Below are 15,133 nucleotides of genomic sequence, written 5' to 3'. Positions count from 1 at the left end.
GGACTCACCAGGGAAGCTGTGCTGGCCTTAGCTGGCTCAATGGTGGCCGATGGGCTGCTGGCTGCTTCAGGCTCAGCTTGACTGGGGTGACCTGGGCAACCAGCTCTTTTCTACAGGTCTCTCATCATCAAGAAGTCCAACCTACACATGTTTTCATGGGGAGGCCAATGGTGAAAAAGTGCAGGCAGAAGCACACATGTGCTTTTTCAAACCTCTGCTTGAATCATGTATGCTATCCTTGGGCCGCACCAAGGTACATGATCAAACTCAGAATTGAGGGGTGGAGAAATACACCTCTTGATGAGAAGAGCCACAGAGTCATGTAGCAAAGGACATGGATACTAGGAGGAATAAAGTACAGTGCCCATTCATATAACTAGTCTGTCGCATGGGGGTGATCGTATGCTTACCCCAGAGGACCGCTGCGAAGGTTAGATGTGGTCAGATGTACGTGTTTAACATAGGCCTGGCCCATAATGGAAACTTATAAAGTGGTTAGTTCCTTTTTACCCCAGAAACCTGAGGCTGTGTCTGGGACTTTTTGGATAGAGTAGATAACAAGAGTTTCTAGAGGCATAGCAGCAGAAGTTGATACATGATTTATGCTTTGCTTAGCGGAGCTGCCAGCGGGAATAGCTGTTTCTCAGGTTTGGTCTTCGGTCTTGACAAGCGCGATGCCACTGGTTGGCAGACACTCGCCCATCTTTCACAGAGTGGTATTCATCTGAATAGATCCTTCCCAATGGGAGGAGTCACTGAAAGCCTTCCAAACCATTAACTTCCCTCCTACTACACAGACAGACCCAGGCAAATGAAAATGGATTCTCCTGCCTTTTGAGCAATAATGACGAAGCTGCTGCTGATGACAATAATAATATTCATAGCTCCCACTTACTTACTCAGTAGGCAGAACAGGATCTCATCTGATTCTCACATCATCTCACCAAAGTTAGTACCATATGCTCTCCATTTCACAGACAAGGGAACTGAGGCTCAGAAAAACCATTCAGCTAGCAAGTGGCAGATCTGGGACTTGAACCCAAGTATCTCCAACTCCAAGGCCATTACTCTTAACTATACTGCTCATAAAAATGAGGGGATATTTTATTGCTTCATATTCGTTTTGAAATATCCCCTCATTTTTGTGAGCAGTTTTTCTCCCTTAGGGAAAAACTGTTCACTCTGCTCATTTCAAGTCAGAGGCCATTGGACACTGTGTTACTTTATGAAAGCCTGCTTTAGTCATTCTCCTGTTCCTCATGTCACACGCTGACAAGGAATAGCAGACCTGTGGTTGAGGGGGTCAAGATTGGAAGGAAAATTTTCCAGGTTTGCACAGGTGAGGAACCCCCAATAGGTAGGGCTGTCCTCTCTCCCTTCCCAAATTTACACTTGAAATCTCTCCCTTCCTTTGAAGGCCAATACCTGCTGGTCATTCCTAGGCACAGCCTGTGAGGTCTTGGCCAAAGCCAAGGCCTGAAGCTGGCCTTGCTCCCAGAGCCCTGACCTCTCATAGCTTGTATCTAGGGGTCAATGAGGAGCAGGACTACAGGAGGGAAGACAAGGCCCCAACCCTCAGGCCTGAGTTAGAGAAACCTGAGAAGGCCCCCGGAACAGCTGACTGTGGGCGCCACGTTTTGGAGGCGGCTGCCCCTTCCCCCCACACTGGCTGTGCTGTGAGTCACGGGTTTTAAGCTGAGCACTCTGGGAGATTAACCAGCTTTGTGACCAGCTGCTGGAGGAGGATACTTGGCCGAAAGAAGCAGGATAAAGTTACCCTCTCAGAAGTTTATAGGAAGGCCCATAAATGCCCCCCAACTGCTGTGGGGCCCCTGATCTGGGGTTTTCCTAAGTGCTACCCCTGCCCAGGCCCTTACTGGCTATACTTACTTCCCTACTCCTCACCTACTCGGCAGGTTCTGCCAATCTGGCACCTATTGGGAATGCCCAGTGGTTCCAAGAGGGGTCTTGGGCAATGGGCCTTCCTTCCCCGGATGACACACATTAGGAACAGAGCCCAGACTGGAGTCAGTGGGAAGGGCCTGGCTCTGGCCTGGCTCAAGCCTGGGGCAGAGGTTGGTGGGAAATGCATAGAGCAGGATGGTGAGCCGCCGGCACCCAGGTTGTCCCAGGCATGGTAAAATGGACAGGAAAGACCCCACTCTAGGGCTCTAGAGTGCATCACGTCCAGGAGCTAAGAAGGAGCCTTGAGATGGGCAGTCAGGAGGCTTGGGCTCTAGTCGACTCTGCCACTGACCCTCTGGCCTTAGTGTCCTCATTCACCAAAAAGAGGACTTTAATAGATTGTTTTCGAACAGTGCTTTGTGGAGTTCTGGGCCATTCAGAAGTGCTACAGGGATTCCACGAGGGCTGGATTAGAATTTCAGGCCAGTAGGGTTCTCTAACTATCATACAGAACCTCTCCTCTCATTTCACATATTTGTTTCACCAAAATAACCTCATTTTCTGCCTACCAATTAACTCTCCATTTATTCAAAAGTTACTTATTGAGTGCCTGCTACATAACAGGCTCTGTTGTAGCTGGCGGAGAGCAGTGGTGTTCTTTATTTGAAATAAGAGTTTATACATTTGAACTAACACAATTAATTTACAACAAAATGGTATGCTTTTTGTATCAGTGTCTCATGTAAGAATCTAACTGAAGATAGGATTCTTCTCTTAAAGAAGTCTGATCTGGAATGGCCTGCTGGGTGCCTTCCTGTTTACCTGTCTCCATCTCCAAAGCCCTGGGCTGCTAGTTCCTTAGGGAAGGCCCAGTGAGGGGTGAGAAGGAGGCATCTTGTCTCCAGGCTGGCCATTGATGTGGGAGTTTCTCCAGATGTTGGAGGGCACAGTCTGAGTGAACTCTGTATCCCCTCTCTATTGGGGCCTGAAGGGGATGTAGGTAGGAAGTTGGTACTGGTCACAGCCTCTGTCCTGGATCCAAAGATGGAGTGTCTAGAAGAGCCCAAGCTGACCCTGGCCCCCATTATCCTAGCCACAACCCCACTAGTGCCACTACCCCTGGCAGCCTCTGCCCTGTACCAGGCATTTTAAAGACATCCTTTAATCTTAGAAATTGGATATTTTTAGCTACTTTTTACAGATGAAAAAAATATGACCCACTACAGGCGAGGCCTGTGTGAAGTACTGGGAATGACACAAAGAATAGACCAGGGCCCGTTCTAGTCCATTGGGAAATTGATAAGAGTAATATCGAACACTTATATGATATCCACTATACACAGGAACTTTCCCTAAGTCAACTCAACCTCCTAACACCACTGTATGATCATCCTTCCCATTTTATAGATGAGGAAACTGAGACAGATTAGCATACAAGCTCATAAAGGAAGTACAATAAATCTTGGATTTGAACCCCAGCCTTTGCTATGCTAACAGTCAAATTAACATCATTTCACTGGCATTCCTCAATACCATTATTGAGGCAATCAAGAGAACAGGATCATTGTTGCTATCTCACATTTTCCACTCTCACATGGGAGGCAGATTGTAACACTGGTCATCACCACTCAGGTTGAGAAGAGCAGCACCTGGGGTCAGCACAGGTGGGGGGGGCACAGGGCAAGGAAAGATCTGTGGGTGAACCTGGCTCTACCTCTGACCAGCGAGGTGACCTTGAACAGAGCATATAACCTCTCTGAATTTCTACTGCTTCATCAGAAAGATGGGGATAATAATACCCACTGTTCAGGATTGATTTAGGATTAAGTAGATAATGCACGTACATCATCACTGTGTAAGGCAGACAGTAAACACCCAGTAAATGGTAGCTGTTGTTATTAACAGTGCTAAGGAGGGGGTGGGGAGAATGAGGAAGGGGAAGGTTTTGGAACTTGTCTCTCTGTGAGTTCTGATTTTGGCCAGAGGCTGGTCTGCTGCACCCAGCCCTTCTCTCCAGCCTCAAGTCTGTCCAGGCACCTGCTGTGGGTCCTGGCATCCCCAGGCAGGGCCAGGGAAGGGCCAGGGTGAGGCCAGGAGGGCGGGTGAGGACAGCTCAGCCCAGTTCCTCACTGCTGGGGAGCCTGGTGTGGGGGCAGGGCTGCTTCTGGCAACTTGGTGCCTCCATGGGACATGTGTCTACGTGGAAGAGTGAGTGAAGGCAGAGCTTGACTGGCCCTATTGCCTCTCAGAAACAAAGCCTCTAATAGACTTTCCTAGTTGTTGGTGGGCAGGGGAAGGATCCGTGGCTCTACCTGCCAGTACCTCGGGTCATCTCTTGCTACTTATCATATGTCCAGACCTGCCTCTGTTCTTAGGAAGCACCTGGTGTGAGCCAAGATTCTGTAAGGAGAAGGAAGAGTGGGGTGGGGTGGGGGTACTACAGGGAAGGCTTCCTGGTGGAGGTGGCTCCTGAGCTCTAGAAAAAGAAGAGGCCTCCTCCTGGGCAGAGTGAACAGCAGGTGCAAAGGCCCAGAGGTTTATCTATGGCATTAGATAAGATCTCCCAATTCTAACACAAGCTTTGTCCAGATCTGATTATTTTGGTAGAAAATGGGTCCCTTAACGCAAGTCTGGGATCCCTGAGTTAGGCCTAGGTTGGGGATGAGCTTGAGGGGTCAGGGCTGAGTTTAGGAAAGACAAAATGCAGGAACCAGAACTCCCTTAATGTGGTCTCCACTCAGCACCAGAGAGTTGAGACCCTGTGGGGTATAGGGCTGAGATACTTTCGCTGGGAAGTAGACAGTTTGTTGGGGAAGAGAGAGGGGCTTGTGCCCCAAAGGCTCTATCTGCAGAAGGAACTAGGCAGCAAGCCCCAAAGAAGGTGAGAGTTCTTCCAGATACTCCCTAAACACATACTGTAAGTATGGAGGCATCCCATATAGTCGTGTCCAGACACTCGGTCTCACACATAAGTTAAGGTCCTGGATAGCGACACACAGTCAACAATAGGGTGATAACAGGGGCTGCCATTTCAGAGAGTCACCCCCAGTCAGAACTCCAGATATGCAGACCCAGAGCCCAAGGTGACAACTGCTCACAGTGGCACACAATAAAGTGGCCAACGCTTGACCCTCAAAGCCCCGATGCAGGGTGAGGCACCTTAAAGCCGCCGCCTCTCAGCAGCCTCACTCCAGGAATCGTCTCAGGCCTGCGCAGCCGCAGCCGTGGGCGATCAGCGACAGCCGCAGGGCCCCGGTGGCACACGTGCGCCCGCCGCCTGAGGCCGCACACACCCGTGCACACGCCAGCGAGGGCTAACGAGCCCACAGCCCTCCTAGGCGGGAGGGAGCCAGTTGTCGGGCGGGGCCGCGCGGTCACACAGCATTAGCCCTGCGGCCGTCCCACCAGGTGCGGCCACTGCCCCTAATCCCCGGCCCTGGCCCGCTAAGCCGGGCCTGAGCGACGCCACAGCTGGGGGCTGCAGGCCACGCGCCGCCCAGCACCGCAGCCCCAGCCCACCGCCCTCCCCTGCCACGCGCCCACCGCGGGGCCCCTCCCCACACTCCGCCCACTCCCACCTCCCCCCCCCCCCCCCCCGACCTTTACAACCGCCCCCGCCCTCCTCCACCCACCGGCTCTGTGCTCCCACTTTTCCATATCCCTCAGCACCCTACTGCCCGCCCCCAGGGCCTCCGGTACTCCCAGCCTCCGCGCGGGCCCTCAGGCAGGCTGGCGCTGCGCCCCCATCCAGCCAGGCCACCACAGGGCCTGCGGTACTCAGCCCTGCCCCAGAGCCACCCACCTGACAGTTCTGTGCTCACCCCCTCTACCGGATCATCACTTGGGCTTCTGCCTCCTCATTTACCGGCTCTGCCTTTCTCAGCAGGCCAGACCTCACCTACCCCATCCCCTATCTGGATTTGTAGAGTTTGGAGAGGGGTTCCCTCTTCCCCTGTCACACATGTTTACAGCCTCTACGTGCTTATGATATTATGGGCAGAACTCACCTTCCCCCTGGGCAGCCAAACTTGGGTTCTAATCCTCTGACTTGCTAGACCCCAAGGATTCCAGGGCCACTGTGGGAATCCTGGAGCCTCTGAATCTCAGTTTCACTTGTCTGAAAAATCAAGAGGTGTGATATAGATGACTTCTGAGGACCCTTTTACCTTTTCCTATCCCACAAAATTAGCAAGGTCATGTACTTCAAGTCATCTGAATGTTAAAGACAGATGAGTGTGGGAGGGCTCCCACTGGGCTACATGTCTCCACTGCATCTCATTCCTAGTCTTCAGAATCTGAGTGAGCCAAGGCATATTTGAGCCTCTAGTGTAAGGGGTGAGTAAGGGAGGACAGGGTGGGATCTGGGTGCTTAGATCTGGGCCAGGGCTTGGGGCTGACTCTGTGTGTGGATGAGGCAGTAGGGTGGGGGCATCTCTGCCGCCTTGGGGTATTCCCTGGAATGGCATGCCTCTGGAACTCTCCTGCTGGGGGTCTTGGCCTCAGGCACTACCAGCATTGGTGCTGATGGACAGCCTCGGCAGGTGGGAGCTGGCTGGTCACCCCTGCCCACCTGTCACCCTCCTGCTCGGGTGACCAGCTGCCTGACCCACTGACCAACTTCCTGCTGCTTCCCAGCACCCAGGGCACTGCGTGATGAGGGCTGCAGTGCCCTGCCCCCTCTCCTTTAGCTTTTCCCAACAACTTACTGGCTCAGAGCACACAGGAACACAAATATCACACATGTACAGGTTCACACTACATACTTAGACACGTGCACTAATAATACAGGGCTGCGTGCATGTGTGCTGCACATCAAAGCCTGCTTCATACTCATGCAAACTGAGCCAAGCTGCTTCTTCCCAGGCGGGAGATTATGAACAATACGGCCACAGAATGAAGACAAAGGCATAGTCTGGGCAACAGGACCAATCCTGACTCTTTGATGTCCTAACTGTGTGACCTTGTCAACTTCCTTGTACCTCAGGTTCCTCATCTGTTAAATGGAGCTGATTATAATAAATCTCTCTCATTGTTTGAGAATCAAATAAAACAATCCACCCAAATTTCTTAGAATAGTTCCTATGTACAATATAAGTCCACAATACATGTTAACTGTTAATGTTATTATCCAGTGGGGGCTGAGAGGCTCCTGGGGAGACCCTAGTTGAGAATGTTCCTTTAATCAGTAATTTCTGGCCATAACTGTTGAAATAGTTATAAATTACCCTCATAGTACTTCTATTCCATTTTCCATAAGAGGCTGTCAATTGGCAGGTGAAATCAGGATATGCCCTTTCCACAACCTTACCTGAATCCAGGCTTTGATTGCTCATTCTTTGCCATTTAAAAAACCAAAAAGGTAAGCAAGGTTAGACCTGACTTGTTTAGTTAACCATAAGCTGGGCCTGGAGTTCATATATCATCTCTTCAGAATCTGCTGTGGACTCTCTCCCAGGTCAGGATCACTGATCTGTGTGTCTCAGTGTCCACCTCCTTCTTTCTGAAAAGGAAGACGGTGCCTATCCCCTCTAACACTGTGACCCCTCCCATCCCCCAGATCTCCCAAGGCCTCCAACAGCACTTCGATAATCTTACTTCACATGCTCTAGGGCCCTCAGAGTGGGATTTCTTGGGATCTGAAGAGAATGTATGTACTTAGCTTAGCTCTGAGCTCTAGGAGAGTCTTGTCAGGGTCTCTGTCTTCTGCTCCATTCAGACCTAATTCTGTCCTGGGCAACATCTGAGAAATGAATGAAGTAGCCTGAGACACACTGCCCACCTCTGGAGACAATAGTTGTAGGATAAAACTGAGGAGTTCCCTGCTTCTCTGCCATCCTCTGTATCAACAGGAAGCCTTCTTTGTTCTGCTTCCTGCCCTGAGCAAAACTGAACAAACCCTGTTTTCTGCCTTTAGCACTCTCCCAAGTCTCATTCCACATGGGTCTTCTCCTTCCTGACTCCCTTCTCCCAAGCCTTTGTTTTGGTTCATCCTCAGGTAGGTACGTGTCCTGCCTCTGATGTGGGGGCATGTTCTTTATTTATATTCCTTATTATAAATATTATAAAGGATTACAACCTTTATTATAAACCTCCTCTTGTAATTATTCACTGCTGCATAACAAATCTCCCGCAAACTTAGCAGCTGAAAACAACAACCTTATTATCCCATTGTTTCTGTGGATCAAGAATCCAGGAGCAGCTTAGCGGTGACTTTAGCTCAGGATCTCTCATAGGCGGGAATCAAGGTGTTGGCTGGGGCTACAGTCATCTTGAAGTGTGACTAAGGGAGGATCCTTGTCCAGCTCACTCATGTGGCTGTTGGCAGGCCTCATGTCTTCACTGGCTCTTGGCTGGAGACTTCAGTTCCCTGCCATGTGGGTCTCTCCATGAGGCAGCCAACAACATGGCAGCTGGCTTCTCTCAGAGTGAGTGAACCTAGAGAGAGCAAGAGAGAATGTACCCCAAACAAAGTTGCATCTTTTTATAACCTAATTTTGGAAGTGGCATCCCATTACTTCTGCTGATATTCCCATGCAGAGGGAAGAGATTACATTACACCTGGAGGCAGAGATCATTGGGAGTCATCCTAGAGGCTGCATACCGCATTTGCCGTTGGGTTTCTCCCTGTACTACTCCACCTAATACAGTGCCCTCAGTAGATATTTGTTGAAAGAAGAAAAACAATCATCAGAAGACACTGCAAGTGCTGTGGTGGCAGAATTTCTAGGACTGGCTCCAAGAGTCCATGCTTTAATCCCTGGAATATGTGAATATGATAAGACTCCCCTCATTGTATTATGTATGTTATAAGCAGTGTTTTTCAATTGCTGGTCCACAGATCTGCAAGTGCTGTGGTGGCAGAATTTCTAGGACTGGCTCCAAGAGTCCATGCTTTAATCCCTGGAATATGTGAATATGATAAGACTCCCCTCATTGTATTATGTATGTTATAAGCAGTGTTTTCAATTGCTTGGTACAGTTACTGTAAAAGGGGGCGATTACCTGAGGGGGTCTAATCAAATACAATGAGTTATTAACAGCAAAACACTCTCGCAGGTTGGTGGCAGAAAAGGAAGTCAGAGAAATCTGAAGCTTAAGAAGGACTCAGTGCACTGATTTGATTTGCTAATTTGAAGATCTAGGGGGGCCATACCAGAAGGAAGGCCGGTGACCTTAAGGTGCTGAGAGACAGCCAGCTATAATTACAATGACTGCATTCTGCCAACAAATCGAATGAGTTTGGAAGCAGGTCCTTGGAATAAGTCTCATGCCACCTTCCTACTGACACCTTGATTTCAGGTTTGTGAGACCTTGAGATTAGAACCCAGCTAAGCCCAGTCAGATTTCTGGTTTACAGAATCATGAACTTATTAATGGGTCTTTTTAAAATGTACAATGTAATGTCTCTTAATATTTTTTTAAATTTTTATTTAAGCCCTGGCCGGTTGACTCAGTGGATAGAACGTCGGCTTGACATATGGACGTCCCAGGTTCGATTCCCAGTCAGGGCACACATGAGAAGCAACCATCTGCTTCTCTTCCCCTCCCTCTTCCCTTTCTCTCTCTCTTCCCCTCCCACAACCAGTGGCTTGACTGATTCAAGCATCAGCCCACGCACTGATGATAGCTTGGTTGGTTTAAGTGCATCAGCCTCAGGTGCTAAATATAACTCAGTTGATTTGAACATGGGTCCCAGACAAGAGTTGCAGGGTGGGTCCTTGTTAGAGCACATGCGGGAGACTGTCTCACTATCTCCCCTCCTCTCATTTAAAACCTTATTTAGAAAACTAAATCTAATGGGTGACATTGATCAATAAGAGTGCATAGGTTTCAGATAAATCTATGGCAATGACTGTGTTATGTGCTCACAGAGTTACGCAGCCATCATCACTATCTAATTCTAGGACATTTTCATCACCCCCTTCACTCCCAACAAATCCTGTATTTATTAAGTAGTCATTCCCCATTGCCCACCTCCTTTAGCCCCTCACAACCACGAACCTACTTTTTATATGTATGGATTTACCTATTCTGGACATTTCATATAAATGGGATCATACAATACATGGCCTTTTGTGTCTGGGCTTCTTTTACTTAGCGTAATATTTTCAAGGTTCACCCAAGTTGTAGCATATATCTTTACTTCATTTCTTTTTATAGCTAATTAATATTCCATTGTATGGATATACCACATTATATTTATCCATTTATCAATTGATAGACATTTGAGTTTCTGGTTTTTGGCTATTATAAATGAAGCTGCTATGAACACATGTAAACAGGTTTTTGTGTGGACTTAAGTTTTCAATTCTCTTGGGTCTATACCCAGGAACATAATTGCTAGGTCAGATGATAACTATGTCTAACTTTTTGAAGACCTACCAGACTGTTTCCTGAAGTGATTGTGCCAATTTGCATTCCACCAGCAATGTATGAGGGTTCTAATTTCTCCACATCCATGTCAACAATTGTTCTATGTGTATGTCTTTTTGAAATTAAAGCCATCCTAGTGTGTATAAAGTGGTATCTTATTGTGTTTTTAATCTGCATTTCCCTAATGACAATTGCTGTAGAGTAGGTATTGTTTTAAGATGCTAAGTTTGGGGTAATTTGTTACACAGTTATAGAAAACTGATCCAGGTGCTTTCTCACATTCAAATGGCAAAAATGGAAACGAGGCAAAAGTTGGTAATCAAATAAGCCATTTGAGTTGAAAGGCCAAAGAAATCAATAAATGGTGTATGCTTATAAGGTGGGTCTGGACTGTCATGGGTGGGAGGATAAACATCTAAAGTTAAAGGGCTGTACTAAACCAAGGACCAGGATAGTTACCCAGTTATAAAGGCACAAATATCATCACAGGCATGGAGTGAACTTGACGAACATCAGGAGAAATTTGCTTCCAGTTTTGCCTGTTTCTATTGGGTCAGCCATAAGTACAGCTATCTTAAAGGCACCTCAAAGTTCACAACATGTTTGACTTTCAGCCACAATTTCCTTGTAGCAGTACACCTAGGTGGGTGGAGACTTATCACTGCTTAATTAGATCTCTGGGTTGGTCGCAGAACATAGCTAAACATGCCAACTTTAATTTCTGTATCTAACCGGAGAGTTCGGGGGGGATATTCCTTTCCTGTTTACCACCTTGATTCATCCATTCACTCATCAATGAGCTAAGTTCAGTTCTAGACAATTAGGATACAATAGTGAACAAAATACAGACTTTGTGGGGCTTACCGTTTAGTGGGGAGAGATAGTCAATAAGCATAAAGATAGGGGATAACTGAATTACATACTCTAAGGGTGTAAGTGTTGTATAAACAAAAAGGAAATGTTGATCAGGGTAAGGGAGATCAGGATGCTAGAGGAGAGACTTCAATTTCAGTTAAAGGATGATCTGGGAAGATCTTATTGAAAAACAGATTTGAGCAAAGACTTGAAGTTGGTGAAGAATGAGGAAGGTAAATATCTGGCGGAAGAATATTCTAAGCAGAGGGGAAATTTACAACAGAAGTTCTAAGGCAGGAGCATGCCTGTCAGGCCTGAGAAACAGCAAGGAGGTCAGTGTGCCTGGGACAGAGGAGGAAGAGTGGCAGGAGATGCGCGCCAAGTATTATGTTGAGCCTTGTGGGCATTGCCAGGACATTGGCTTTTAGTTTGAGGAAACAGGGAGTCTTCACTGAGGGGTTTTGAGCAGAAGGGTTATGGGACCTAACTTGCATTTTATTTTATTTTATTATTATTATTTTTTGTATTTTTCCGAAGCTGGAAACGGGGAGAGACAGTCAGACAGACTCCCGCATGCGCCCGACCGGGATCCACCTGGCACGCCCACCAGTGGGCGACGCTCTGCCCCTCCGGGGCGTCGCTCTGTTGCGACCAGAGCCACTCCAGCGCCTGGGGCAGAGGCCCAGGAGCCATCCCCAGCGCCCGGGCCATCTTTGCTCCAATGGAGCCTCGACTGCGGGAGGGGAAGAGAGAGAGACAGAGAGGAAGGAGAGGCGGAGGGGTGGAGAAGCAGATGGGCGCTTCTCCTGTGTGCCCTGGCCGGGAATCGAACCCGGGACCCCTTGCACGCCAGGCCAACGCTCTACCACTGAGCCAACCGGCCAGGGCCCTAACTTGCATTTTAAAAGGATCCTTCTAGCTTCTTTGCTGAGAGTAGTTGGGGCAGGGGACAGGGGCTAAGGTGCACGTAGGAGGACTGTAGAAAGGCTGTTGCAGTCATCCAAGTCAGAAATGGTCGTAGCTTGGTTCACAGTGATAATAGTGGAGGGAGTAAGAGGTAGTTAGCTTTTTGAAATAGCATTTGAAAGTAGAGCCAATACTTTCATCCAGATTGGATGTGGGAGTAGAGAGGAGAGACAAAGAGAAGAATCAAAGATAATGACCAGGTTTTTGCCTGAGCCGTGTGAATGATGGAGTTGCCATAAGCTAAGATGGGAAAGGTTGTGTGTAACGCAAACCTGAGAGAGAATATCAGGAGTTCACTTTTGGATAGGCTAAGGTTGAGAGGTCTATTGGACGTCACACAGACTGAGAGATATATGGATTTGAAGTTTATCTGAGAGATCTGGGCTGAAGATAGAAATTTGATAGTCATCAGCCTACAAATGGTGTGTTCCGCAAGACTTAAACGCAAAACATCGATGTTTTTGGCATACAGGATTCTTTGTCCTTTCCTCTGAACAGATCCATTTTCTTTGTGCACATGAAAAACATTTCCATACTGTTTCTGAAGGAGGAGTTGCATCTTACTATGTCTCTGTGAAATTTAAAAGGTGGTATGGATTTTGCTGACTTAAAATCACAAGTGCATGGGGTTGGCCACTGTACTCTGAGCTTTGCATTGGAAGTCACTGCATTATTCACCAGCCCTTGCTCCCGGGTGGCATCTCTGAAAAGCTGGGTAGCATCCCTACATTGCTCTTCTTTCTAGGTCTTATCAATAGATGCCATCTTTCTCTCTCCTCCTCCATCTTCAGTTTGTTGGTAGAGTGGTTGCAGATCAGGAAGCTCTTGGTGTGATCTTCAATACACTATATGCATGGGGAATCTTAGATGGTGTTTTTAAGTCATAGCATATAGAATTTTAAGGTCAGTCCTGTTGGTTATGCTCTCAGGGGCAGGAGATGAAGAGCAGCTGTCAAAGATGCCACTTCTACCACAGCCCCTCAACACAGGGATTCGGGTGGGTCCTGCAGTGAGAGGCGTTTCCTACTCTTGTCAGCTGACCGTTCTCTGTCCATTTCAGGGGTGGAGACACAACAGTTGGGGTGAATGTGGCACGTGAAAGAGATGAGATTAAGGCCTTGGAAGCTGGTGTCTGGACTCCATGTCCTCATCACTATGGTATATGAATCTGGGGTCTCACACAGAGTGACAGGGAAGGTGAGTGAGTTAAACACCCCCAGGAGCCTGGCCTGGTTCCTCTCTATAAGCCTCCTGCCGTTTCCCTCCTCTGGGTTCTCACTTCCCTCATCTCTCAGGCCTGACTCTCCCTGCCTCCTTCTCCCTCACCCCAGGCAGAGAGGGGGCCGATTCCGGGCCCTATGACTCAGGCACGGGGTGGGGGAGGATGTTTGGGATGCCGCTCTGCTGACGCTGGTGCCCTCTGTTCTTACATCCTCCTTAATTTACTGCCTGAGGAGGGGGCCAGGGCTCTGGAGAGGGGATTAGATGGTCCACACTGATCTGAGGCAACAGCTGCTGGGCTGGCGGCCGAGGAGTAAGCAGGAGGCGGGGGAGGCTCATGCCTTCACCAGGGTTGGAAAGGAACTAGGCGGGCATCAGGATGGGGCCCCTAGGTGACGTTGGCTTTGGAAGAATCTGCCTGTAGTCTGAAGAATAGGGCTACAAAGCAGCTTACCTGACCAATAAAGTCAAATTGAGGAGCCACACATGGAGGCCAAGGGGGCCATCTGGTCAACCATCTTGCCAGTTTTCTGAAGAAAATTAGGAAGTGTTTTCTTTAGCTCCCTGCAAGCCCAGCGAGGGGTATACTGGCTGTGGAGACCAAGGCCTAAAGGGCTATCTTATCAAGACCTAAGTTGCCACACAATTGTGTGAGAGGCTCCCTGAAGTCAAAGTTGCCCCATATCATTTGGAGCAGTCCTTATGTCATTACAACATTCTCTTGACTCCTATTCATCTCCCCTCATTTGTTCCTTACAAAGCAGGAGGCAAACCAGATAGCAGCATTTCCAATTGACAGATGGGGAAACTGAGACTTTAAGAAGTGTAGTGCCTTGTCCCAGGTCACACTGGGGTCAGTGGTGTGACTGTGATAACAACCCAATACCCCTAACAGAGTCACTCTGTATCTTGAATGTAAGGGTTCACATGCTGACATTTAGCATTGGAGACTGGCCTCTCTCCTTCCTCGTAGTCCATAATTCCAGGTGATAGCCCTGTCTAATGGGAGATGGAAAGCCATAAATCTGGTCTCTTTGAATCAATGAATGTCTCCTTTTGAGGACTTGGTTTCCCTATCTGTGTAATGGATGATATCTTTCATTGCACTATGGCTATCCTTAAAAGCCTAACAGAGTCTTGCCTTAGCCAGCCAAAAGACAGAAAAGGCTTTGGGAATCATTAAAAAAGTTAAGATTTGTGCTCTGGAGTAAAAATATCTGGAACCAAATATAATCTTTGTCACTTACTATTATTTATAGTTAGTTTTTCCCCCTCTTTGAATTCATTGACTTACCTTATCTTCTGTATACAAATGGCTATTATGTGGATTAAAAGAGACAATGTATTCTAAAGCCAAGTATTATTCTTAGTGCATAGTAAATGCTAAATAAATGATAGAAAGAGCAGTAACGGTAATATTTGTTCTGTGTCACTTCTTCTTTGTTGATATATGTAGCCACTGAAGTTGGACCAAGAGATCCTGGGCTAGTGAATAGAATAGCACTGGGGCAATAGTTCTCACCCTTGGTTGACCAATCAGGATCACTGCTTTGGAGACTGATGCTTAACAAGGTTCCTAGGTGATCTTTAGGACCCCTGAGGTTAGTAATCACTATCTTAGAGGAACAGCTTTGATGCCAGATAATTGACATATCAGTTATTTGTAGGTAAACAGGTGCTCAGCCGGTTAATAGTTTAAACACTTTTCCTGATTGGCACTTTCACTACTAATTAACTCCTAACAAGCCCTTCCTTTTCTGGGTCATGAACAGGAATTCCCATTTGGGGGCTCCCAATTAATGAGGTTTACTCA

The sequence above is a fragment of the Saccopteryx bilineata genome, chromosome 1 (genome assembly GCF_036850765.1).
Source record: "Saccopteryx bilineata isolate mSacBil1 chromosome 1, mSacBil1_pri_phased_curated, whole genome shotgun sequence".
NCBI classification, from domain to species: Eukaryota; Metazoa; Chordata; class Mammalia; order Chiroptera; family Emballonuridae; genus Saccopteryx; species Saccopteryx bilineata.
This window is presented reverse-complemented; position numbering follows the sequence as displayed.